We start from the raw sequence: 25,989 nt of genomic DNA on the forward strand, positions 1-25,989 counted from the left end.
GTCTCGTTTTGGACATAAGCTCTTGGCTCATGGCACTGAGGAGAAAGGGATGGACTACTCAGTAAACAAGGAACGTCCCTGGACATTCAAAATAGGTCTAAAAGTAGTCTGTCCGTCAAGGACATATTTTAAAGGTCAACGGACGTCCAAAATCCATCTTAATAAGTTAGTTAAGTGGTGACCAATCGATAACGTCAGTGGACGTCCAAAATGCGTTTTATACAAGTAATTTATTTCGGGACAAATTAATAACGTCAATGGACGTCCAAAATACGTCTAATAGTCGTCTTTTCAATGTCTGTGTTTGGACGTCTTTTCAACTTTCATTTTCAACCTTAAGAGAACGTTGATTACAGTCATTACGTTATTTCAACGTTGAATCAACGGCTAAATGTTTACTGGGTAGGACCCCACAGCAAGCCTGGGATTGGATACATGCTCCTCTGCCTCTCTACACAAACACTAACATGCACATTTTGCAGGGATCATATAAGCATTCGCTTCGGAAATTTTCATAAAACCATGTGGTATTTTGTTGATGTTGTGTTGTTCCACAAATTTAAAAAAATAATACACACTCAGAGCAGAAGGCCTGTACCTTTCCAGTGAGTAATTCCCAGCACTAGACAGTAGATGTCACTAAATCGTTATCTCCTCCACACTTTTGCATCTCACGAGAGATTCCTTCTTTCAAAAGGTCATCGTCAGTCAGCTCCCAGAAAAGAAAAAATGATGTGTATTCTGAGCTGCACTGCTGTTTATAGCCACTGCCATATCATTTGTTTGAGGAGCATATGGACACATAAACCCATTATAAGCTGGTGAGATTTAAGACTGTTTTTAGGCAAAAACACACATTTTATCTGCTGCGTAATTGAGACCCAGGCCAAATCCAAAGCTATAATGATAGACTGGTGAAATGAAATGCTTTTAACATGCAGTGTTTAGACTGGGAAAAGCAGGGTTCTAGGGCAGGGTGTGTATATATTATCTTTCTGTAAATGAGCCTCACACATACTCAACTTCACAAACCGGCATGTGACTGCATCCAGGATGTTCAATTAATGTCATCTACAGATATAATGATTTAAAGTGAATGATAAAGCTGTGTAGGGAGCTTTCCAGACCTTATAAAGGGCTCTCATGGGCTGTGATGGACTGTGAATGACTGGGCTCTTACGGGCCGTGATGGACTGAGGGCAAGTGGAAAAGTGCCCTGTGGTCTGACAATTTCTTTTTTGTAAATTATGGAAGTTACAGGTTAAAGAGCGAAGGGACCATTCGTTTTGTTCTAAGGGCACAGATCAAAAGCCAGAACTGTGTGATGGTACGGAGGTGCCTTAGTGGCATAGGTGACTTGGACCTCTGTGAAGGCACCATTACGGCATGTAGTGTCTCTGTCACACAGCTACAGGGTCCTGGGGTTGTGGGTTCGAGCCCTGCTCCGGGTGACTGTAAAGTGTCTGGGTGACTCAAAACTTTCCATAGGTGTGAATGTGTGAGTGTGTGTCGTCCTCTGAACACACCTCCAGGGTGTGTAAACGCCTTGCACGGAGTGATTCCGGGTAGGTTCCTGTGGTTTTTAAACCCCGCAGTGCCACCTCAAAATAATTCATATCTGTGAAGTGGCACAACAATATAACACACAGGTGTTGCCTTTTTGCATTATTTATCTTAAGGAACTGATTAAGAGCCAGTTGTACTTCTCATAGTAGCCTTAAATGCAATGAGAGCGGACTGCCCTATACACTCACTATGCACTCTGCATAGGGACCCATAAACTAGCTGCTCTCCACAACCTTAAAAGCCTCACAGCGCCACGGTGTCATGAACCAAACTTTGAAGCAGAAAAGTGACCATATACTGATTTTTTTTATATGGTCAAGTACTCGTTTAGACTTCCACAAATACAATATAACACTCTAAAAATTCCTTATTATTCCATTCCACATGTAAAAATGACGTAGTTACCTCCAAGTGCTAAGCTGAGTTCTCTGAAGCTTCAGTTCCACCTTAAATGCTGCCACAACAGTGAAGCAGTTACAGGTGCCTTATATATATATATAGTTTGTTTATGCATCATTTGTTCTGTATGTGGCTGTTTATTCTTAAAAAAAAAAGGAGGGCGAGCACTAGTTCACTCAGGAGGGGCCCTTTACAAAATTTAGCTTAAGGCCCCAAGTCGGGATTGGTTCCGAATGCAATATTACGAAAAATAATAGCAATAAAAACCCTTTGCAGACTGACTTCTGCAAACAACCCACACCATTCCATCCTGTTTACTCTCTACCAGAAGTGTCCTTTAGAGCGCTTTCAGCTGACAATATGAAATCACAATTGATCAAATGCTGCATACTTTATGCGCCCATGAATATTTTATCGGCAAATGGGTGCATGATTCTGTTTTTTAATAATTCATTACTCTCAAGGAGCCTGGCATCGCACCAGTTCTGATTAAAAGCCAACAAAATCCATCGGAATCGATAGCAGTGTGGAAGACTCTCTTTTTGTTGTTGTTGTTGTTACTGGAAGTGTAGTTTGTGGTGGTGAAATTAGCCTTGGCCATGAACATAAAGCCTCAGCCTATTTAACTGAACATATGTACAACAGACACTACTTGTCCCATCTATTTTTTTTGTTTCCATTTTCAGTGAAAAAAAGCATGTGTGTGCAGGATTAGGGCTGAATGTAGCACTAGTGTTTTTCATGTTTTCATGCCTCTCGTAAGAGCCACAGGGGTTTCACCATGATGCTACACATTGTGAGATGATGTCAACATATCTCATGAGCATGGAGCCCATATATTTGTGGCAGTGTTTTTTGCAGAACACTGACTTTGTGCAGAGGGCGGAGCCTTTGATTCATTCACACTGATGTCAATAAGGAGAGTTCATTTTTTCCCATCTTATTTTATTAAATATGTCTTTTTAGACGGTGAATAACACACTTTTTCTGTGGTAATTTTCTCTACACATCCTTAGGCCTATGTATATCACTTTGGTTAGTTTTACTCTAATCTCATATCATAAACAAGCTGGTTCAAATACATAATAATAATAAATATATAAAATCATAAATCAGTAGCGGGCGGCACAGTGGCGCAGCAGGTAGTGTCGCAGTCACACAGCTCCAGGGACCTGGAGGTTGTGGGTTCGATTCCTGCTCCGGGTGACAGTCTGTGAGGAGTGTGGTGTGTTCTCTCTGTGTCTGCGTGGGTTTCCTCCGGGTGACTGTCTGTGAGGAGGGTGGTGTGTTCTCCCTGTGTCTGCGTGGGTCTCCTCCGGGTGACTGTCTGTGAGGAGTGTGGTGTGTTCTCTCTGTGTCTGCATGGGTTTCCTCCGGGTGAATGTCTGTGAGGAGGGTGGTGTGTTCTCCCTGTGTCTGCGTGGGTTTCCTCTGGGTGACTGTCTGTGAGGAGGGTGGTGTGTTCTCCCTGTGTCTGTGTGGGTCTCCTCTGGGTGACTGTCTGTGAGGAGTGTGGTGTGTTCTCCCTTTGTCTGCGTGGGTTTCCTCCGGGTGACTGTCTGTGAGGAGTGTGGTGTGTTCTCCCTGTGTCTGCGTGGGCTTCCTCCGGGTGACTGTCTGTGAGGAGTGTGGTGTGTTCTCCCTGTGTCTGTGTTGGTTTCCTCTGGGTGCTCCGGTGTCCTCCCACAGTCCAAAAACACATGTTGGTAGGTGGATTGGTGACTCAAATGTGTCTGTAGGTGTGAGTGAATGTGAGTGTGTGTTGCTCTGTGAAAGACTGGCGCCCCCTCCAGGGTGTATTCCCGCCTTGCGCCCAATGATTCCAAGTAGGCTCTGGACACACCGCGACCCTGAACTGGATAAGGGTTACTGATAATGAATGAATGAATTAATAAATCAGTAGCATTTAGCAGCTGAATTAATTATTAAGATGGAATTTTGGTCTACAACCCCTGTGACAATTTCAGGGAAAGCTTGGACATTACAGGACAATATTGATATTAATTTAGGGAACTATTAGTAAATGCTTCCAAAACTTTCACAGACACTTTGCCAATAAACAGACGTTGTTTATGAACTAAACCATTATACGCTGTTCTCAAATTTCCTTGGAAATGGCAACCCTCTGCTATTTGGCATTGGAGAAAATGCAGTGCCTGACTCAGCCAATCAAAACAGACCTTGTGATTTGCAAAGCCAATCATAGGACTGAGAGGATGTTATTCAGCGCAGACCGTTTAAAGAACACTAATTCTGTAAAAACAGAAGGTGTCTGGAAAGGTGAAAGGTCAGATATGCAGTACAGTTTGCACACACACACACACACACACACACACATACACACACACACACACACATACACCCACACACAGAGTCCCTCCCAGTGCTCTCTTAACCTCAAATTAGTAAAGGGAGATGTCTAAGTTGAGACCTGGCGTCTGTCACCTTTGCGCTTTTATCTTGCAAACATCGGCCTCCTGCATCTGCCACATCATTTGTAGCAGGCGTTTGCTCTCTGCAAAACTGCAGATTGATCTTTAATCCATTAATATTTTGCTGAATGCCTGTTGTTCAGTGTGGAGTTGAAGGCCTCTATAAAGATTGTGATGGAAACCCATTGGTAAATCACTAATATTCCATCTGTGTGATTCCCACCTAAAAGTAGGGGCAGGGTATTCAAGGCACTCCTTCCAGGAGGACGTGGCATCATCATGGCATGATGGAGTAAGTGTGCAAAGAGACAGGAGACCAGCAAATTGCAAGAAAATATCCTCCGAATTTTATAAAAACGTAACGTAAACATCGCCTTTTAAAAGATGCAGCTTCTGAAGGTAAATAAACCAAAGAGAACAGTGTTTCCCCAAAATCACAGATGTTCCCTTTAAACAACAGTATTTTTTTTTAAAATATGATTAATATCTTGAGTTTAAAGACAAAAAAAAAATTTATGTTTGCTTTTTTCCAATGAAAAAGTGGTTTGATGTAATATTACATCACACTGTTTGCTGTAACCGTGAAGGGTTAAATACACACTCTTCTTGTAGTTCTTCTAGTTAATGTATTGGACGCAGGTAAAAGGGAAAGCACAAGGATTTGAGAAATGTTGACTGTACTCTTTTGGTAAGAATGTCTCCAAAAAAGGCCCGTTCACAGTCTGCAGCAGTGGGTACCGACCGAACGGGCTCCGGTCACGGGCTCCAAGGCTGCACTGGGTTCACAGCAGAGAGGTTTGTTTTTGAGATAATGTTATTCACTTTACCGTTTAATCCTCAGGCTTATGTCAATACAGAGTGGTAAAATAAAAGACACACCACTGGTTTAGAACACCGGTGTACCACTGCGCCCGAGCATTGTGGGGGTTGTCGGCCGTCGTGGTGTTGACAGAATGATGTGGTAAACCGCCGCGAAAGCTTTCTTAGCTCAGAGTTAATCTGCGGTCAGAGGCCTTTCCATACGACAGGCCTCACTCAATAGAGGTGAGAGAAACACGGCAACCGCTTCGATAATTGAGCAGCCCCTTTGGCTGATGGCATGAAAATAGGAACAATTAGGCGAGAGGGAGACACTGCATAGATTAACAACATGGAACCACCCAGGGTCTGCTCCAGCTGTCATGCTTTTCTCAATCTATCTGCCCCAATTCCTCTCCAAATCCACCCCCCTCCACCATACACCCCCCCCCCACACACACACACACGCTTTTGGCTGCAGGGACACAGGGGGAGGAAGCAGGGAGAGCAGACGGGGATGGGGTAGGGGTGTTTTTCCCCTATCTGCAGGAGGAGGTGGGGTGTTGGAAAGCTGCCATCTTGATCCTGTCTGTGCTCTCTCTTGCTTCCAGCTGAGTGGCTCCCAGTCAAAGATGCTTCATAAGACAGCACTGAGAGAGAGAGAGGATAAAAGAAAGCAACAAACAGAGGTATAGGGAGGTACAGAGAGTGCGGTGCAGAGTGAGACTGAAAGTGGCAAGACTTACAAAGACATTTCCAGTGAAAAATGCATAGAAAGAGAAACGTACAAAATAAGAAAGAGGAAAAGGCACTGACTGTAAACATGTTGAAAAGGAATGTGAAAGAGGGTAGAAGACAGAAAAGCAGATAGAGAAAATGGACAGAGAGGAAATAAAGACAAATAAATAGATACAGAAGAAGAACCTTTGGGATGGAAGCAGAAAAAGACACAATGAGAGAAAAGAGAGAAAGGTAAACAGAGGGTCAGTGGGAAAATAGTCAAGATTCACGTGTGTGACTTACAGTAATTGCATACACAACACACACATGTGCACACACACACACACACACACACACACACACACACACACACACAGATATCCACCCACACACCTTGCTATTTTCAATATAAAAAAAAGGGCAAACCACAACAAAAGCTTCTTCACCTAAAGACGAGACATATGACATTTACAAGCCATAGCTCTTTAAACTTCGCTCCCTGAACGCTTCTTAAACAGCACAGAGTGGTCATACAGCCATATAAACAGAGAGTAAATGTGGGAAAGAACGTAAAATGGTAAGAAGAAAGTACTTACACCTTATGAGATAACTTCTGTAAAGCCATACACTCCTTGTCAAAAACTCTAAAGTGACTTTAAACAGAATTTAGCCACCGGTGACATACAGCTGTGTGCCTCCAGCTTGAATAATAATCACAGAAAAGCATGAAATCAAATGGGACACTCATGAGCAGCTGCACATGTTATGTATACATCTCTATGCTTAATGCCAAGTGTTGGCTAGCAGGGTGTAAAGCCTTAATTATATTATGACCATGTCCTTGTTTCTACACTAACTGTCCATTCTCTCAGCTCCACTCCAGTTTGTAGTTCTACAATTACAGACCGGAGTGGATCAGACACAGCGGATCCGCTGGAGTTATTAACCCCTCAGTGTCACAGCTGGACTGAGAATAGTCCACCACCCAAAATCATTCCTTCTCTTTATTGGTCCTTTGGGGTCCTGGGCATTGAAGAAGATGGTTAAAGGTGGCAAACAAAGACTGTAATTCTAGAACTACACAGTGCTGATAGGTGTCTATTTTTCTGTCTTTTATATCCTCAAAGTTCTCTTGATTTTTCCTGTCTTTATTTGATTTCTTTCTTTTTACACTTCATAGACTATAGTCTGGTCTAAACAGGGTTAAAACACTTACATTAACTTACAGTGACACAAAAGCATTAAAACAAAGCCTGTTTTATAATAAAATGTTAAAAATGTATCAACACAGGACAGTATTGTGTATCGGCTGTATGCACTATGTACCTCTCTGTGTCTGTGTGGGTTTTCTCCAGGTGACTGTCTGTGAGGAGTGTGGTGTGTTCTCTCTGTGTCTGCGTGGGTTTCCTCCAGGTGACTGTCTGTGAGGAGTGTGGTGTGTTCTCTCTATGTCTGCGTGGGTTTCCTCCGGGTGATTGTCTGTGAGGAGAATGGAGCATTCTAGCTGTGTTCCAACATCTTCTCTGGTTGCTGTCCAAAGAAAAACAAAATGAAATATCTCCTTCATTAAATCCTTCAGAGCTTTCAATGGAAGTCAGTGTAAGATGAGTTTATTCCAAGTCGTTTTGGAGCAATTCTATTGATCTCTTCATCATGAAATTTGCTCACAGTGTGAAGGACAGCTGTGTTCAAATGAACAAAAATGGAGAGAGATGTTTCTTTGAACAGCAACATTAATATATCATTGTAAGGTTTAGAGAGTCAGTGAGATCAGTGAGCTATGGACTGAGCACACAGTGACCGTAAGTCTGTTCATTCATTCACTCATTCATCGTCTGTAACCACTTATACAGAATAGGATTCACCTCTTTTTAATTTTATTTTAACTGGTTTCTCAGAGCAGTAGCTTCCACCCACAAATATATTCTCATGTCCCTGTGATTGGGAATTAGCAAATCCAACAGCTCTATTTCCTCCACCATCAAACACGTCCAGCAGGGATAAGAATAAAACTGACACCCAGGGTGAGGGGAATGATACGAGGCCTCCTCCAGGCCACATTAGTTTGCATACAGCCTAGTTATTGGCTTTTGCCCCATAGGTACTAGGACAGATGAGAGACACCCACGAAGGATGCGACTCAGCAAGGCATCGACACAAGTACCCCAGGCCCCGTTCTGAATAAACACACCTCCTCCTCCTCCTCCTCTTCCCCAACCCCTATGAATATTCAGTGAGACAAAGCGAGTCCTGAAGTGATCTGAGGATTGTTTTCTTAGGTCTTGTGTTTGAGTGGCCTGCATAGATTTCCTTTGTAATAAACACGAGTCATTATTTTTCTAGCTGTCAGACAAAAAGCACACCAGGTCCCTACAGTGAACGGCCACACACCTCATGCTCCGCTGCACCCAAATTCATCTTCCGACTCAGCCATGGGGTCTGTTCTAATTCGGCTGCACGGCGTGAGGAAAAGAGTCACTGCGTTTTTGTTTTAGAGTTGTTTTATTTATTTAGTTAGTTATTTTCTTTTACAGCTCACAATGACGAGCGGCATCAGTGCTACTAAGGTCTGCTTTCTTTGATACCTCATGAATTATTCAAGTGTGTGAGCAGCGAGTGTGGCGTGCCAAGATGGAGCGCTGTGGGGTGTAAAATGTGGGCTGATTTTTAGCGGATATAAAGGGGGCTACAGGGAGGCATAATCATCTGCGCTATTCGCACTCATTAGAGCGAGAGCCGCTTGAGTTTTTCATGGAACGGAATTAGCTCAGGCCTTGTTATCTCGGATCCCCTGAAATAATGCCATGAAGGCTCAGTAGGTTGAGATACGGAGAGTCGAGAGGAGCCAGACGGCTGTTTGAGAAACTGGGGACAAGAGACTTTGAGGGAGCTATAATTAATATACGTCTAATTATGCTGGAAAGGAAAACCAATCGGCTGATAAAAAGAAAGCTAGCCAATTTATTTCGGTGTAACCTGGCACTAGCCATATGAGCCTGCACATTTATTGTTGAAAGCTTGCATCTTGCATAGTGTAGTGTGCGGGATTGATCTTACCAAATGCACCACAATAGGAAAACACTCTCTTAATGACTGATTCTAACGATGCGATGAACGATGTGGTGGAAAAAAAACGTAGAAGTGGAAACGTTTGAAAGTCACAGCACTGTCTGAGACTTCCATCCTGAGTCAAAAATCAAAGCCCTGGATTCTGACAGAGGATGAGAGGAAAGCTCGTCTTTGAATGGGTCTGAAAAAGCGCTTACCCCTGCATCTTTTCCTCAAGTTTATTATTTTGGATTCCTACTCTGTAGATGTTTGACAACATCTTGGCAGCGAGCTGCCTCTCAGTTTCTGTGAAATGGTTAGAATTCAAAGACGCTTCAGCTCTGAGGTTCTCCCTCCATGTGAAAGGAATACTCGACTACTTAAAATATCTTTGTTGTATTATACATTGAATCCATTTAGGCCTTTTTTTGCTCAATAATTCAAAAGTAGTACAGCACATTATAAGAGAGGGGTATCTTCAGTGCTCTCAGTCAGGTCCGTATGAGCTGATGTGAACCTCTTTTCCATACACAATGGCCAGAGACACGCTACCGATATGTGTAAGTCTGTATGTTTTTGTTGAGAAAATGTCAAGTTGTAAATTTCGATTAGCTGCAAACTCTCAGCCTTACACTCTCAGCGCACTCTGATAAATACTGTATATAAGCCAGCTTTCCATAGCTGTGTTATGAAGAACCTCAGTACACTGATGTTTGCTGGCTCTCTATACTTTGACTTTGATCATCCCTCACATTCAGGAATCGAATCAAATAAAAGCTATGTAAATCCCATCCCAGAAGACGAGAGTATCCCTCCCCCGCTCCTGATGCATTATTGAGGGTGAATTGGCTATGCCATCGCACACCAGGCCGACCTCGTATCCATTATTTAAGAACACGCAGCATTGGGAGTCTTTGACCTCCCATTATGAACAGTCATGCCTCCCAAAGTCAGTCCTCTGCAGCCTCTATATGACTGACAATAAGCAAACATCTCAGACCCAGGAAGTGTGAAAATGGGTTCCATTTGGCAGAATTGTACTGACCTTTATTTCCAAGGGAGCTTCTACCAAAGAGCGCAGGTCGGGGGGTGAGTAAGAGGTGAAACATTAACTGTAAGAGCCTACTGCAGAAATGGCCCTTGAAATGGTCTTGTCCACTTTTTCGCATAAGGCCACTTGAGAGTCAGTTCAATGAATTTTAATGGTGTTTTAAAATGGTATTTAACAAGCTTACACATTCATGTCTCAGTGCATGAGAACTCCACAGAAGGGGAGTGATTCATCTTCTTCATCCTCTCAAATTCCTATGAATGAGAAGGGGATTGGGATTTTCCATGAACGTATTTAATTGTACTGAAAGATTCTGGAAGTTCTGCTTTGTCCTAATTTTCCCGGGTTTCCAGTTTTGAGAAGGTTTATTCTAAGTACTAGGGAAAACAGTTCTGAAAAGTGAGTAGTAATATCATGTGAATGTGACTTCACGGAGCATGGTGATAACAGTTTGTTTGTTTACATAGCAGGGACAGGTCTGGACATGCCAAGCCATATCAAGTGTGACTGTAGGGTGTCCATAGTTTCCCAAAAAGAGGACACTTGGGGCAGGATGGCGGCATGGGGGCAGAAAAACACCTGCAAATGGGGGTGGGTGTAAATAGTTGGCAAATGCCTTCTTAATCTACAGCTGTGTTGTTGAATTTCATAAGCAGATAATCTTTAACCAGACAACAAACAAATACCTTTTATCTTATTCCTCTCAACATCTGGCCCTACATGAAAATAAAACAAATTATATAAAAAAAACAGTTTGTTGTGCATACCAACTTACGAAACTAAAGCACTGTAAGTGAATATTATTTCACCCAAAAAATTATGATCATGACAAGAACTGACAAGTTTAATGTAATGTTTTTTGATGTTACTGAATGCGGGCACTGCATTTTCCATCCATCCATCCATTATCTGTAACCCTTATCCAATTCAGGGTCACGGTGGGTCCAGAGTCTACCTGGAATCATTGGACGCAAGGCGGGAATACACCCTGGAGGGGGCGCCAGTCCTTCACAGGGCAACACACACACTCACACATTCACTCACACACTTACGTACAGTCACTTTTGAGTCGCCAATCAACCTACCAATGTGTGTTTTTGGACTGTGGGAGGAAACCGGAGCACTCGGAGGAAACCCACACGGACACAGGGAGAACACACCACACTCCTCACAGACGGTCAACCGGAGGAAACCCACGCAGACACAGAGAGAACATGCCATACTCCTCACAGACAGTCACCCAGAGGAAACCCACGCAGACACAGGGAGAACACACCACACTCCTCACAGACAGTCACCTGGAGGAAACCCACGCAGACACAGAGAGAACACACCACACTCCTCACAGACAGTCACCCGGAGGAAACCCACGCAGACACAGGGAGAACACACCACACTCCTCATAGACAGTCACCAGGAGGAAACCCACGCAGACACAGGGAGAACACACCACACTCCTCACAGACAGTCACCCGGAGGAAACCCACGCAGACACAGGGAGAACACACCACACTCCTCACAGACAGTCACCCGGAGGAAACCCACGCAGACACAGGGAGAACACACCACACTCCTCACAGACAGTCACCCGGAGGAAACCCACGCAGACACAGGGAGAACACACCACACTCCTCACAGACAGTCACCTGGAGGAAACCCACACAGACACAGGGAGAACACACCACACTCCTCACAGACAGTCACCCGGAGGAAACCCACGCAGACACAGGGAGAACACACCACACTCCTCACAGACAGTCACCCGGAGCAATCCAACGCAGACACACAAAGACAGTGCCGCCCAGCACTGCATTTTGTCAACCTGAAATAATATGTACTTGGTAGAGTCTATAAGGCATCACTGGGAACCAGGAATTTATGTAGAATTACACAAAGAGTCCGGCTGTTTTTGTGAAGTTAAACAAAATGGTGCAGATGAATTCATCATAAAGTCAGTAACACACAGATGTGCCCATGTATTTGTGTCGTTATAGGGACAGACAAGATAACTTTGTTAAATCAGCAATGAACGTGAACCTGAACAGGTTCAATTAAACATCTGGGCTACTGAGGAAGAGCAAGCAAACGTAGATCTAATCAAACTCACACCTGGCCACAGTACGGCTGTGATGACTTTAGAAAATTAAAGAAGAGATTATGATACGTTTCCGTGACAGTTACATTTCTGTTTAAGGCTCCAGTAAGCATCATACACACGTACGATGGGAAGCGTGTCCCAGTACTACTCTTAGACCCTCTACCCCTTGAACACTTGCTCACCCCATAACTATGTCACCAGACGTCATCAGAGTATATTCTTCAAGGAAGGATTTAAGGCTCAGGAAAAGAATTGGGACGAGGGAAAACTGCAGACAGCAGTCAGGTCAGCTTCTGAATTTATTATTTTACTACATTTATTCCAGTCCAGTTCATTCCAGTCATTGGTCACTGAAGCTCTGCTGCAGGCCACAATAATACATATGACGACTGCCTTTTCATTCTCCGGCCTATCACAGACTACACAAGCAAGCCTCTACTTCCCCCTCCTTTCATGTCATCCATTTTACATGGAAATATGTTGTATATACTGTGCTGCAGAGGAGGGATATTTCCTCAGGGATAAGTAAGTAGCATGGCATTTAAAACTGGGTGGCTGTCAAAGACAAGACAGAGGAGGATGAAAAAGAGGAAGTGGAAAAATGGAAAAAAGAGGGAGGGAAAGGAGGAATAATATTAGCTGGGTGCACTGCAGAGCCGAATCAACAAAGAATGTGGTGAGGATCCTCTTATTAAACAAATTTTATAGAGGAACAGGAAAGAAACCCTGTTATGGGACATGCTTCACTTGCTGTGATCCGAAAAGATCAATGAGGCCCCATGCAAACGTCCTTTTGTCTAATGGACGTGTATTTGACCTTAGAAAAATCAACTCTCCTCTTCCGCTTAACTACATAATCACCGCAGTTATTGTCTGGGCTGAGTGATTTCCAAAGCCTAGAGTGAAAAATTGATGGCACCATAGACTGTGATTGATCTAAATCTAGGACGCCGCACTTAAACCTTCCCGTATCTAGATGGTGTGTTATTACTATTTCACTTTAAATTTTGTAAGAGATTTTGAAAATGAAAAATGTCAGCATTACTACATTGAAGACAGGCCTGTCAGTGCTGGAGATGCCCCTAAAGAGAGATTCTCGGGTATAACCACAAAACAACACCTGTGTCTTAAAGTTGGGAGGAAGTTTGAAAAATAAAATGAGGCTCATATTTATTTTTGTGTAATTTCCTTCATTTTTAAGACGCACTGTACCTCACTAAAGCTGTCACTGAATCACTCACCAACTACAAATGGTGCTTTTTCTCACTTAACCAATGTAGGGACCACTCTCTACTACAAGATAAGACCATGTAGAACTTAGCATCAAGTCACTATGATTATGAAGCACTATGACTGAATATAAATTACAGCTTCTCTAGTTTTCATTTGGTTCTGCATAAAGCTCAAAACTCTTTTCTTTATGAAGTAACACTGGTTGTATTCATTAACCGTGGCACAGCAGGTAGGTGTTGCAGTCACACAGCTCCAGGGACCTGAAGGTTGTGGGTTCAATTCCCGCTCCGGGTGATTGTCTGTGAGGAGTGTGGTGTGTTCTCCCTGTGTCTGCGTGGGTTTCCTCCGGGTGACTGTCTGTGAGGAGTGTGGTGTGTTCTCTCTGTGTCTGTGTGGGTTTCCTCTGGGTGACTGTCTGTGAGGAGTGTGGTGTGTTCTCCCTGTGTCTGCGTGGGCTTCCTCCGGGTGACTGTCTGTGAGAAGTTGGTGTGTTCTCCCTGTGTCTGCGTGGGTTTCCTCTGCGTGACTGTCTGTGAGAAGTTGGTGTGTTCTCCCTGTGTCTGCGTGGGTTTCCTCTGGGTGACTGTCTGTGAGAAGTTGGTGTGTTCTCCCTGTGTCTGCGTGGGTTTCCTCCGGGTGACTGTCTGTGAGAAGTTGGTGTGTTCTCCCTGTGTCTGCGTGGGTTTCCTCTGGGTGACTGTCTGTGAGAAGTTGGTGTGTTCTCCCTGTGTCTGCGTGGGTTTCCTCTGGGTGACTGTCTGTGAGAAGTTGGTGTGTTCTCCCTGTGTCTGCGTGGGTTTCCTCCGGGTGACTGTCTGTGAGGAGTGTGATGTGTTCTCCCTGTGTCTGCGTGTGTTTCCTCCAGATGACTGTCTGTGAGGAGTGTGGTGTGTTCTTTCTGTATCCGCGTGGGTTTCCTCCGGGTGCTCCGGTTTCCTCCCACAGTCCAAAAACACACGTTAGTAGGTGGATTGGCGACTCAAAAGTGTCAGTAGGTGTGAGTGAATGTGTGAGTGTGTGTGTTGCCCTCTGAAGGACTGGCGCCCCCTCCAGGGTGTATTCCTGCCTTGCCCCCAATGATTCCAGGTAGGCTCTGTACCCACTGCGACCCTGAATTGAATAAGGGTTACAGATAATGGATGGATGGATGAACCTATAGGTAAGTAGTAACAGTCAAGGTTTTGTTGACATTTCTGGAATTCTGAATGATTGTTATGCGTCTGAAGTCTTCCAAATCGAAGAAGCTAAGGGAAATATCCTTGCAACACGTTACACAAAACAAGTTCAGCTCGGGATTTAAACTGGGATCTTGTTAGGCTTTGACCAATAAACCAGGTTAAAAGAAACAAAATGACCTGTTTATACAGCTTATAAAACCCTCTCTGCTGAAGGTTAAATAAAGTCCTGAGTGGAAAAGGTTTGATCATTAACTAAAAACACACTCAGAGTTTGTGATTAAGACCTGTTTGTTAAAAATGATTATCAGTGCATCTGCACACTAATGTGGTGTCGGGAGTGTCCAACGACACACAAACAGTCATTTTTTGTGTGGTGTCTAAGTTAGAATATAAAAGCTTCAGTGAGCAGTTCTGAGTTTACTCCCCATTGATGTAATGAGTGGGGTGTAATCTGGCCATTCTGACTTTTCATTAATACCCCAGGGAACTGTGCTAATTTGTGTAAATGAGGTACAATATCTCACCTTAAAAAAGCCTATACCATGACACCTTCCTTCTGCTCTTAACTGTGAGTCTGAAAAGCAGAGCGGGACGCAGAAAGCAGTGAAGTGGACAGGTCAAACAGCGAAATCAATATATAGATCGACACTCAACGATTCTAAACAGATCAAATGGTCCTTGAGCCACTCTGTGAGCCATAACACGTTTAGCATTTGAACACATATTGAACTGCCTCGTCCCTTGTTTACAACTCAAAAATGAGCTAGTGCCCAAGCTTTGAACATATGACTCACTGAGTAGCTTCAGTGATTAGCTAGACATCCAGCACTTACGCTATGTACATAAACAATTAGAGCTTATACAACAGTGAGCTGACAGATTTGCTGGGTTTCGTGACACATAGCACACTATCGTACACGGAAGCTAGCGTGTCTGGCACTCACACACCTGGGACAGGCCGTGAGAGGAGTCTCCAGAGACTGGAAATGTCTGCATGAAGGGTTAACAAGCTCCTTGTGATTTTTTTCTAATTAATGCACTCGTCTTATGAACATATGTAAATGAAGACTTTAAGCAGCAGTTGTTTGTTGTGCTCACGGAATCCCAGTTAATAATCATTCACCATTTAATTCCTGTTTAATTGGATTTTGTGTGGTGTTTTATTTGAGTTGGTGAATTAATGCCACTGAGGTTTCGACATCATGCAATATTTTACTATATCATCCACCTCTATGTGTAGTTTCTACATACAGGTGTGTGTGTGTGTGAGATGTGAGGTATAAGTAAACTGATAGAAATGTAATGACCAATGTTTATACCCTTAGAGCATGAGAGTAGACTGTGGCCCTGGAGTGTTGATTGGTGGTTGACTTCTATAGAGTCTATAGAGTGGTTTGTTTTAAATGTATTTACCTCTTTATTCCTGGCAGCGTGTTTAGCTGAGCTTTTTCATCATTGTCACACGCTGGCCCTGGTCTGTGTCTGTTTTTCTAAACCATGTGCTCATGTAGAACATGGCTCTGTTTGTTATTGTTCTTGTCTCCGTCCTAGTCCTGCCTTAGTCCTGCCTCTGTCTCATTATTGTCTCCAGGTGTTACTCGTTTGTCCTGTCTTTATAGTCTCTTTGTTTCAGCGCTCCCTTGTCGGTTCTTGTGTGTTTCTGTGTCTATCTGTTTACATGCATCTACCCTGCTTCCTCTCTGTCCTTGTTTTATTCAGTTCAGTTTAGTCCTGTCTTTATTCTGTCTGAATTCCTTGCGTGTACGTCCACCTCCCTTGTCTGTTCTGCACAGCTGTGACCTTTCACCTTTTACCTTGGGATTGAGCTGACTGTAGACATGGCCGCGTTTTAAAATAATTTTAAGGGACACACTGTTTTTATGAACGGAGGCAGTTAACTGTTTTACACTGAACAAAAACATAAATGCAACACTTTTGCACTTTTGATTTTCCTCCTATTTTTCATGAGCTGACCTCAAAGAGCCAAGACTTTTTCAATGTTCACAAAAGACCTTTTTCTCTCAGATATTAACACATTTAGATCTAAATCTGTGTTAGTGAGCGCTTCTCGTTTGAGATGATCCATCCACCTCACAGGTGTGGCATTTCAAGATGCTGATTAGCAGCAGTGTAAACAGGACAGGTGTCTCTTAAGGCTAACTACAATAAAAGGCCACTCTCAAATGTGATTTAGACAAATTTGGGAACAATATTTGAGAAAAAAAGCCCTGAAAAATGGGAGCAAAAACAATAGTGTTGCAGTTATATTTTTGTTCAGTGTATTTAGCCAGGTAATAGATATGGTCAGATATGAGAACCATAAGATAAGACTTTTAGTTTTATAAAACTTTATAAGATTATTTAGGAGTGTGTTTCTTACGGAGACTAGAGATTTCAAAGTGTAAATATTCTCTAAATTAAAGAATTCAAGCAAGAATCCTTAGTTTGATGAAGGTTTGTCTGAGTAATCTTAAAGGAGACATATTACATCTCCTTTTAAACAAGTTAGAATAGGTCTGTGGGTTTAAGAAACATGTTCATTAAGTTCTTTGCACAAAATCGTTCTCACATAAAGAGATCTCACCAGGTTCAGTCCCTTTTCAGAACAAGCCGTTTAGGGGTCTGTCACTTTTATGCAAATAAGCTGTTGCTGGCCATGCCCCACCCACTTGTAAAAGTGACAGACCAAAATGGCGGATCTTCCACCAATCTGGGAGTTGGCAGGTGAGGGTTGGCGCCAGTGTGGTTCTATGCAAATTTCCTTTTTGTGATGTCACAGTAAGGGAGCCATCCAAACGACTCGTAGAAGCATACGATTCCTGACACCAAGCTCTTTCCGGTGACTCACAGAAAACGAATGGATGTTTTTTTTTGTGTTTATAGGAGCAGTAGAAACCAAAGTGGAAATACAAAAGCACTCGAAAAGTGCGTTTTGCATATGTCCCCTTTAAAGTGACTTTGTGTTGTTGTTTCTTCACGATGTACATGGCACCTTGCTGTGTAAAGATCAGTCAATCTTCATCGAAACAATTCGGTAAATGAGATTACATTCGATTTCCCTGTACCTTCAGATAATCTAAATGTTCCAGGAGAAAATCCTGAAGCTGCAAATTTGAGTGTTTTACTAATGATTTTTTTCATGGCGCTAATAATGATTCTTCTGTGGCTGCACTTTTGGTTTCAAAGGAGGTTATGGGATGTACCCACAACAACCCAAAGGGTAAAACAAGATGCGACGACAGTTTTACATGGGGGTTATTGTTGTCTTTTTAAAACGTTTCCCCTTTACATTCCATTTTATAGCCCTCGCTATAGGGACAGCTTCAAGCATTTATATTCTGCACAGTGAACTATACACGGTAGTTGTACACACATCCTCACTCATGTGTGATTTACCTAAACTAGCTTAATCTTGTACAAGACCACAGGTGAATCCCTGCGAAAATCCCATTAACCATCTATCTCCTCCCAGTTCCAGGCTGAAAATTTGGCCCTGAGATCACAGGCCTACACCATTAATCTGAATCACAGAGGCAATCTGTCAGGTCCAGCCGGTCATACAGTGCCTGGCTTTTGCCTGAACACGACTGATTATTCAATCTGATTCCAAATACATATTGCCTTAATCCTAAAGATGGATGGGATTTAGCCTTTTAATGCCACTAAGAATGTAGTTCATTTGGGTTAGGAGGGATTCCAAGTTGGTATTATGATATGAATAAATAAACAAATACACATAATAACAATAAATATAATAAAAATAATAAATACGCCTTCAAAAAACAGTCAGTTTGCTTTTATCCCCCATATAGCATCTACGGTCTGGTCACTGGGATTAAGGGTCTGCTGAATTAACATATTGTTTCTGTGTTAATGTCACATGCTCTACGGGGTCTAGTGATAGGACAAGTAAAAGACCAGGTGGGTGTTTTAAGTTGAAAAGTTTAAAGAATGAACAGGGGCTTAGACAGAATAAGTAAAGCAAATGAAAAAATGAGCACAGACACACCATGGACCATGGTATAACACAGGCATGCGCCCATTTAAAAACAGTTAATACCTTGATGTGGCTGATGGGCAGCACGGTGGAGCAGCAAGTAGTGTCTCTGTCACAGCTGCAGGCTCCTGGATGTTGTGGGTTCAAGTCCCGCTCTGGGTGACTGTCTGTGAGGAGTGTGGTGTGTTCTCCATGTGTCTGCATGGGTTTCCTCCGGGTGACTGTCTGTGAGGACTGTGGTGTGTTCTCTCTGTGTCTGCATGGGTTTCCTCCGGGTGACTGTCTGTGAGGAGTGTGGTGTGTTCTCCCTGTGTCTGCGTGGGTTTACTTCGGGTGTGAGTGAATGTGTGTTGCTTTTTGAAGGGCTGGCGACTCCTCCAGGGTGTGTTCCCGCCTTGCGCCCAGTGATATAAAATTGTGTGTGTTAGTGTGGGTACATTGTGTGTGTACATAACCCATAGTGAGTGCAGTGCACAACTCACAGCGAGCATTCTGCGGAAAGATGCACCCAATACCACGCTGCAGCCTGAACCATAAATCTATTAGATGCTAAACAAAACAGAGAAAAGCTTCTTTAAAACACTTAGGCCATGGAAATTGCTGCCCCCCACCCTCTTCATCTTGCCACACTGTAGCTAATGTGCATGACCCCTGTTGCGAGTGCTGGGGAAGGTGGCGAGCGTCTACTGAAATCGCTCAGCAGCAGGGGGGCGTCTGAAGCCAGGCATCATCCGCTGATTGTTTACTGTCTGATATGGAGACTTTAGCTGGATTTAGCGAGACGTCTGGGGTGGGGAGAAGAGGGAAAGCTAACCATCAAAAGTTATAACAGAAAAAAGAAAGATGAGAGTCACAGCCTCATGCCTTTGAGCCTGTCAGCTCATGCTGTGGTGTGTGAAAGCTTGTGACAGCAAAGGATATTTGTTCTCAGCTCCATGTTTTTAATCAGATGCTTGTAGGCTTTGGGTCAGTTTCAGTAACTCTAGCACAGGTCAGGATCCATGCAACTTATGTTCAGTATAATGTGCTTTTATTATAAACCTAATTTACGAATAACAGTTTTAATTGTTCTGCTGTTGAACCTTCGCTGGGGGCATGATATTCACTGTTAATGTTTTATTCGCAGATTTACAGGAAAACGTGATTATGAGTAGTTTTTTATCAATTACATTAAAAATGGATTTTAGAACCTAGAAATTTAACACATTTAATTACTAACTTTTACACTGATATCACTAAACTATATAAGCTAAGCAAAATATTTTGAGTCTGTAATTTTCTATGTGGGTTATGAACCAGAGTCTACTCGGAATCACTAAGTGCAAAGCAGAAACACACCCTGGAGGGGGTGCCAATCCTTCACAGGGCGACACACATTCACTCACACCTATGGACACTTCTGAGTCTCCAATCCACCTACCAACGTGTGTTTTTGGAGCGTGGGAGGAAACCGGAGCACCCGGAGGAAACCCACACAGACACAGAGAGAACACACCATACTCCTCACAGACAGTCAGATAAATATGTATCTCTACATTTACAAACTGTTGCTCATCTATTGTTAGGACCGCCACATGACCATCACAGAGCACCAATATATAGGTGTGTGTGTGGGTGTGAGTGTGTGTGTGTAGGCATTACCTTTTTGTACCTCATTGTAAGTTATAATTTTTATACTTGCACACACACACACACACACACACACACACACACACTCACAAACCCACATGTATGCATACAGAAAATAAATCCATGTTAGAAAGCAGATTTAGCCACATCTTCACACCTACAGGAGGCCATTCCACACACTCTTTCTACACAAGCACACACACTGACTCTAGCACGGCCTTCCTTTCACACCACCATTTCATCTGCCTTCACAGACAGAAAGTTTGGCCAGATTCCTCCTCATTGCACCACCCAGAACTCTGACAGAGTCAAAGGCAGCAGTGGCACCCCCCCACACCCCAGATCAAGGGAGGTTTTCTGGGCTAGTCAGCCCTATTTTAAGCCTCATTAACTCTGCTGTGGCTAATCTGCACTCTCATCTCACCAGTCCTATGAAAATCAATTCCATTAATGTTAACAAAATATTTATACATCAAGAAGGCAAGAAAAGGCTATAGTGCTGCCACAGCAAGCAAATCCGCTGCCCAGGGATCAAACTATAAGTCGGCTAAAAGCTCAGATTGTCATCCTTCAGTTCTGCAGGAGCAGGGAAGGAAGTCTCTGAAGGTTTGAGGAAAAAGTTCTGCAGTGAAAGCTGCAAAAGCACGCTGATTGAAATTGATCAGTCACCGGCTATTTCTTGGGAAGTCCTCGGGCTATTGATATCTGACACTGATGTTTGACAGAGCCATAGACCCACTCTGAGAATTGATAGGACTTCATAGAAAATATTGATCGATTTGTCAAGAGCACTAGGGGTTTGTTGTCATTTGTACGCTATGCAAAGTAAATGATATACAATGGGCTTCTCAGGTTTATTGTGAAAGAAAGGGTCTAGAGCCTGTTGGCTATTTTCTTCTTCATTTATTATATGTACATGTGGCCCTGTAGTGTCTTTCCCATACACTCGATCTTTCTGTCTTTTGTTCATTAAGCTGCGAATGGGCTGTGCAGTGCTTATGTGAACATTTTTCAGTTTAGTGGTGCACATTTACACCTTTATGGATAGGTTCAGCTGTGCTGTGAAAAACAATGTTCTCATATGATGTGCAGGCACAGAAAAGCTGTAGAGATCCCTTTAACACAAGTTCACACACAGGGCACGTCTACATTTCAGCAAAAACTGTTTAAACCAGTGTTTCATTTTTCACAGGACGTGCAGCACCACCTCGTCTTTAATACTTTTACCACAGTTTTTTGATGTCATTTACAATGTGTGGAAAACAGGGGCAGCTGGTGTAGGCTATTCTAGATGGGTCTGTGTGTGCAACATTGTCAGTGTCAGCACCATCTCAATACAGTTTAACACACACTGCAGGACACCAAAGCTATGAGTAGTTTTTTATCAATTACATTAAAAATGGATTTTAGAACCTAGAAATTTAACACATTTAATTACTAACTTTTACACTGATATCACTAAACTATATAAGCTAAGCAAAATATTTTGAGTCTGTAATTTTCTATGTGGGTTATGAACCAGAGTCTACTCGGAATCACTAAGTGCAAAGCAGAAACACACCCTGGAGGGGGTGCCAATCCTTCACAGGGCGACACACATTCACTCACACCTATGGACACTTCTGAGTCTCCAATCCACCTACCAACGTGTGTTTTTGGAGCGTGGGAGGAAACCGGAGCACCCGGAGGAAACCCACACCGACACAGAGAGAACACACCACACTCCTCACAGACAGTCACCCGGAGGAAGCCCACGCAGACACAGGGAGAACACACCACACTCCTCACAGACAGTCACTCGGAGGAAACCCACACCGACACAGAGAGAACACACCACACTCCTCACAGACAGTCACTCGGAGGAAACCCACGCAGACACAGGGAGAACACACCACACTCCTCACAGACAGTCACCCGGAGGAAACCCATGCAGACACAGAGAGAGCACACCACACTCCTCACAGACAGTCACCCGGAGGAAACCCACGCAGACACAGAGAGAGCACACCACACTCCTCACAGACAGTCACTCGGAGGAAACCCACGCAGACACAGAGGGAACACACCACACTCCTCACAGACAGTCACCCGGAGCGGGAATTAAATCCACAACCTCTAGTCCCCTGGAGCTGTGTAACTGCGACACCACCTGCTGCGCCACCGTGCTGCCCAATAATACCAATCGTTAATATTTATTAAAAGGATGATAAATTGCAGCTGTAATATGCTTAAACATAAGACTGCTCATCACAAATGAAGTCAGCACTCATTTTTCCACTTCAGAGCCCGGGCTTAGCTTTCCTTGGCAGAGTCCAACCACTGCTAACCAAGAAAGTCTCATCCAAAGTGTGTCAAACACCATTCACCAGTGATCACCCGGGCTTTGGGAATAATATTTTAAGAAATACTGAGTCAAAAGTAAACTTCTGAAAGATGTGTAATTTAATGTCTGGTCTAAAAATAAACACAAGTATAAGAAAAGAATAGATTCAACTTTAAAGCGTAGTGGTGGTCATTTGGTGAAGTTTGAATCCTTCAGGCTTCAGACCCTTAAATGATATGCCATAAATGACAGTTCCATGAAATCTGCTCTGTACCACACAATCCTGGTGAAGAATGTCTAGTCATAGCACCACATGCACATTTGGGTTACGCAGTTGGGGACATGTAAGTAATGTTAAGACAATGATCTTAAGCACAAGAGCAAGTTCATCTATGATTTATTTTAAAAAAATCCTAAAGATTATTCATTCGTTCATTCATTCAGGATTCCTCTGTAAGCCTTATCCAGTTCAGGGTCGCGGTGGGTCCGGAGCCTACCTGGAATCATTGGACAAGTGAGGATCACACCCTGGAGGGGGTGCCAGTCCTTCACAGGGTGACACACACTCACATTCACTCACACACTCACTCACACCTACAGACACTTTTAAGTCGACACTCCACCTACCAACCTGTGTTTTTTGGAGCATGGGAGGAAACCAGAGCTCGAACCCACAACCCCAAGACTCTGGAGCTGTGTGACTGCGACACTTACCTGCTGCACCACTGTGATGCACAACTTTAGATTAATTATTCATTCATTCTTTTATTCGTTAACATGAATATGGAGTTAACTAGTGGAGTACTTTACTGGCTGGACCTTAAAGCTTAAAAAGCAATGAGTCAGAATTCCTCCACATCGACTACATCAAGTACATCGATCAGAAGTGTGATGGCAGTTGCTGAAGCAAAAAAAAAAAAATGCACAAGTTTTTAAGTTTAAAGAGCATTTACTTTTTCATCTGTAATTCCTCTTCAGTAAATTAAATGATTATTAATGGGACAGTCCAAATATCAATTCCTCCTTCTCATATCTACAAAACTTACATATTTGTTCCATTGTAGTTATCAAATTATCTATAGTCACACATTGTGTGTGTGAGTGTGTGTGTGTGTGTTCGCACTCAGGGGTCTTCAGGCCTGGGGGAAAAGCCAGGCTCAGATTGGCTATCTCTCAGCCCTGAACTTCACATCAGAGCTCTATCCTCAGCATGGCCTCCATCAGTGCTCTGTGTGTGTGTCCTGACGCTGGCATTTCACAGGTCACCATGTGCCCAGCAGGACCACTGCACCATTAAAGCAGTTCTGACGTAACCTCACACAGAGGAACCACCACCTCAACACTAAGACAGGAAGAGGAATGGAGAGTGGAGAAGAGAACGGCAGCCTGCTGAAGCTATTAATTAAGATCTGTTCATCTCTGTGGTGCTAGGGGCCTGCACTGCAATAATATACACTGTATATTATTATTATATTATATATAATTATACACTGACAGTGTGAAAAGGTCATGTGTTAAATCCAGTTGTACAACCTTTGTTGCACTTAGAGACTTTCAGAAAACAAGATATATTCGAGCAATATAATCACAGATTTAAAACTATTTATGGCAATTTATTTTTTATTATTACAATCATCATTCAAAAATGTTCTTTAAAAGTCTCCCACGCAGACACAGAGAGAACATACCACACTCCTCACAGACAGTCACCCGGAGGAAACCCACACAGACACAAAGAGAACACACCACACTCCTCACAGACAGTCACCCGGAGGAAACCCACGCAGACACAGGGAGTCACCCGGAGGTTGCTGGTTTCAATCCCCAGAGCCTGTAGGTCATGACTGAAGTGCCTTTGAGCAAGGCACCTAACTGCTCAACTGCTCCTTGGACACCATGACTATGGCTACTCAACATTTCGAGCACTGCTCACTGCCCCCTAGTGTTCACAAGTGTGTGTGTAAATGTGTGTTTCACTGCACGGATTGGGTTAAATGAGGGGAACAAATTCCTCTGTGTTCAGCACAGTGGCCAATAAAGTGATTCTAATTCTAAACTTTATAATTGATTCTCTGCATTTAACCCATCTGTGTTAGTAAACATACAAAAAACATCTCACATTAAGGCCACAGCTCTCAGAGTCTCTGACAAAAATCACAATATGGTTCATCTCATCATTATTTAAAATGCAGTTTTGGATTTACTCTAGTTTGACACAGAAAATCCTTAAAAAGAAATGTAAATGTTGATGAGCCCTTGATTGTTTTGCACGTGTGTGTGTGTGTGTGTGTGTGTGTGTAGAAGTTTGGGTAGGTCTTTTTGCAGAAACAGCATCAGGCATGTGTTTCTGTACTGATTAGGGGAGTGTAACACCAAACAGCTGGAGTTCTGCACTGGGAGGGGCTGGGGGTAGAAGGGAGGAAAAAAGGGGTAGACTGGGAGAATTTTAAATAGTTGGGGGTTGGGGGGTAATCCATAAAAGGATTCTGATGACAGAAGGGAGGCTGCTCGTCATGGTGGGTAAAGTGTGTGTGTGTGTTGTGGGTGGGGGTAGTCTGTGAATGCAAACAGCCTCTGTAAAAAAACAAGCATATTCTTACCCTGCAGAGTCAAGGTGATAGTAATTTGTAGATTTACAGTTTATTAGGGATACACAATATATTGTTTGGTAATTGTGGCGCTCTGGAGCAGCAGGTAGTGTCTCTGTCACAGCTCCAGGGTCCTGGAGGTTGTGGGTTTGAGTCCCGCTCCGGGTGACTGTCTGTGAGGAGCGCGGTGTGTTCTCCGTGTCTGCGAGGGTTTCTTCTGGGTGACTGTCTGTGCGGAGTGTGGTGTATTCTCCCTGTGTCTGCGTGGGTTTCCTCCGGGTGACTGTCTGTGAGGAGTGTGGTGTGTTCTCCCTGTGTCTGCGTGGATTTCCTCCGGGTGACTGTCTGTGAGGAGTGTGGTGTGTTCTCCCTGTGTCTGCGTGGGTTTCCTCCGGGTGACTGTCTGTGAGGAGCGCGGTGTGTTCTCCCTGTGTCCGCGTGGGTTTCCTCCGGGTGACTGTCTGTGAGGAGCGTGGTGTGTTCTCTCTGTGTCCGCGTGGGTTTCCTCCAGGTGACTGTGAGGAGTGTGGTGTGTTCTCTCTGTGTCCGCGTGGGTTTCCTCCGGGTGACTGTCTGTGAGGAGCGTGGTGTGTTCTCTCTGTGTCCGCGTGGGTTTCCTCCAGGTGACTGTGAGGAGTGTGGTGTGTTCTCTCTGTGTCCGCGTGGGTTTCCTCCGGGTGACTGCCTGTGAGGAGTGTTCTCTCTGCGTGGGTTTCCTCAGGGTGCTCCGGTTTCCTCCCAAGCCCCAAAAACACACGTTGGTAGGTGGATTGGAGACTCAAAATTGTCCGTAGGTGTGAGTGTGTGAGTGAATGTGTGAGTGTGCGTCGCCCTGTGAAGGACTGGCACCCCCTCCAGGGTGTGTTCCCGCCTTGCACCCAATGATTCCAGGTAGGCTCTGTACCCACTCTCGCCCTGAACTGGATAAG

The 25,989-nt window shown here is 43.7% G+C and overlaps 1 protein-coding gene across 1 annotated transcript in view; it reads right to left on the reverse strand.

Annotated features, from left to right (window-relative positions):
• Positions 1 to 16,042, reverse strand: part of pnp4a (purine nucleoside phosphorylase 4a) — a 37,663-nt gene extending 21,621 nt beyond the window's left edge. The window contains exon 1 of the mRNA XM_066672646.1: positions 15,937 to 16,042. The gene's annotated coding sequence lies outside the window, so the exon portion shown is untranslated. The remainder of the gene's footprint in view (positions 1 to 15,936) is intronic.
• Between the last annotated feature and the right edge of the window lie 9,947 nt (positions 16,043 to 25,989).

The sequence above is a fragment of the Hoplias malabaricus genome, chromosome 5, assembly GCF_029633855.1.
Source record: "Hoplias malabaricus isolate fHopMal1 chromosome 5, fHopMal1.hap1, whole genome shotgun sequence".
Lineage (NCBI taxonomy): Eukaryota > Metazoa > Chordata > Actinopteri > Characiformes > Erythrinidae > Hoplias > Hoplias malabaricus.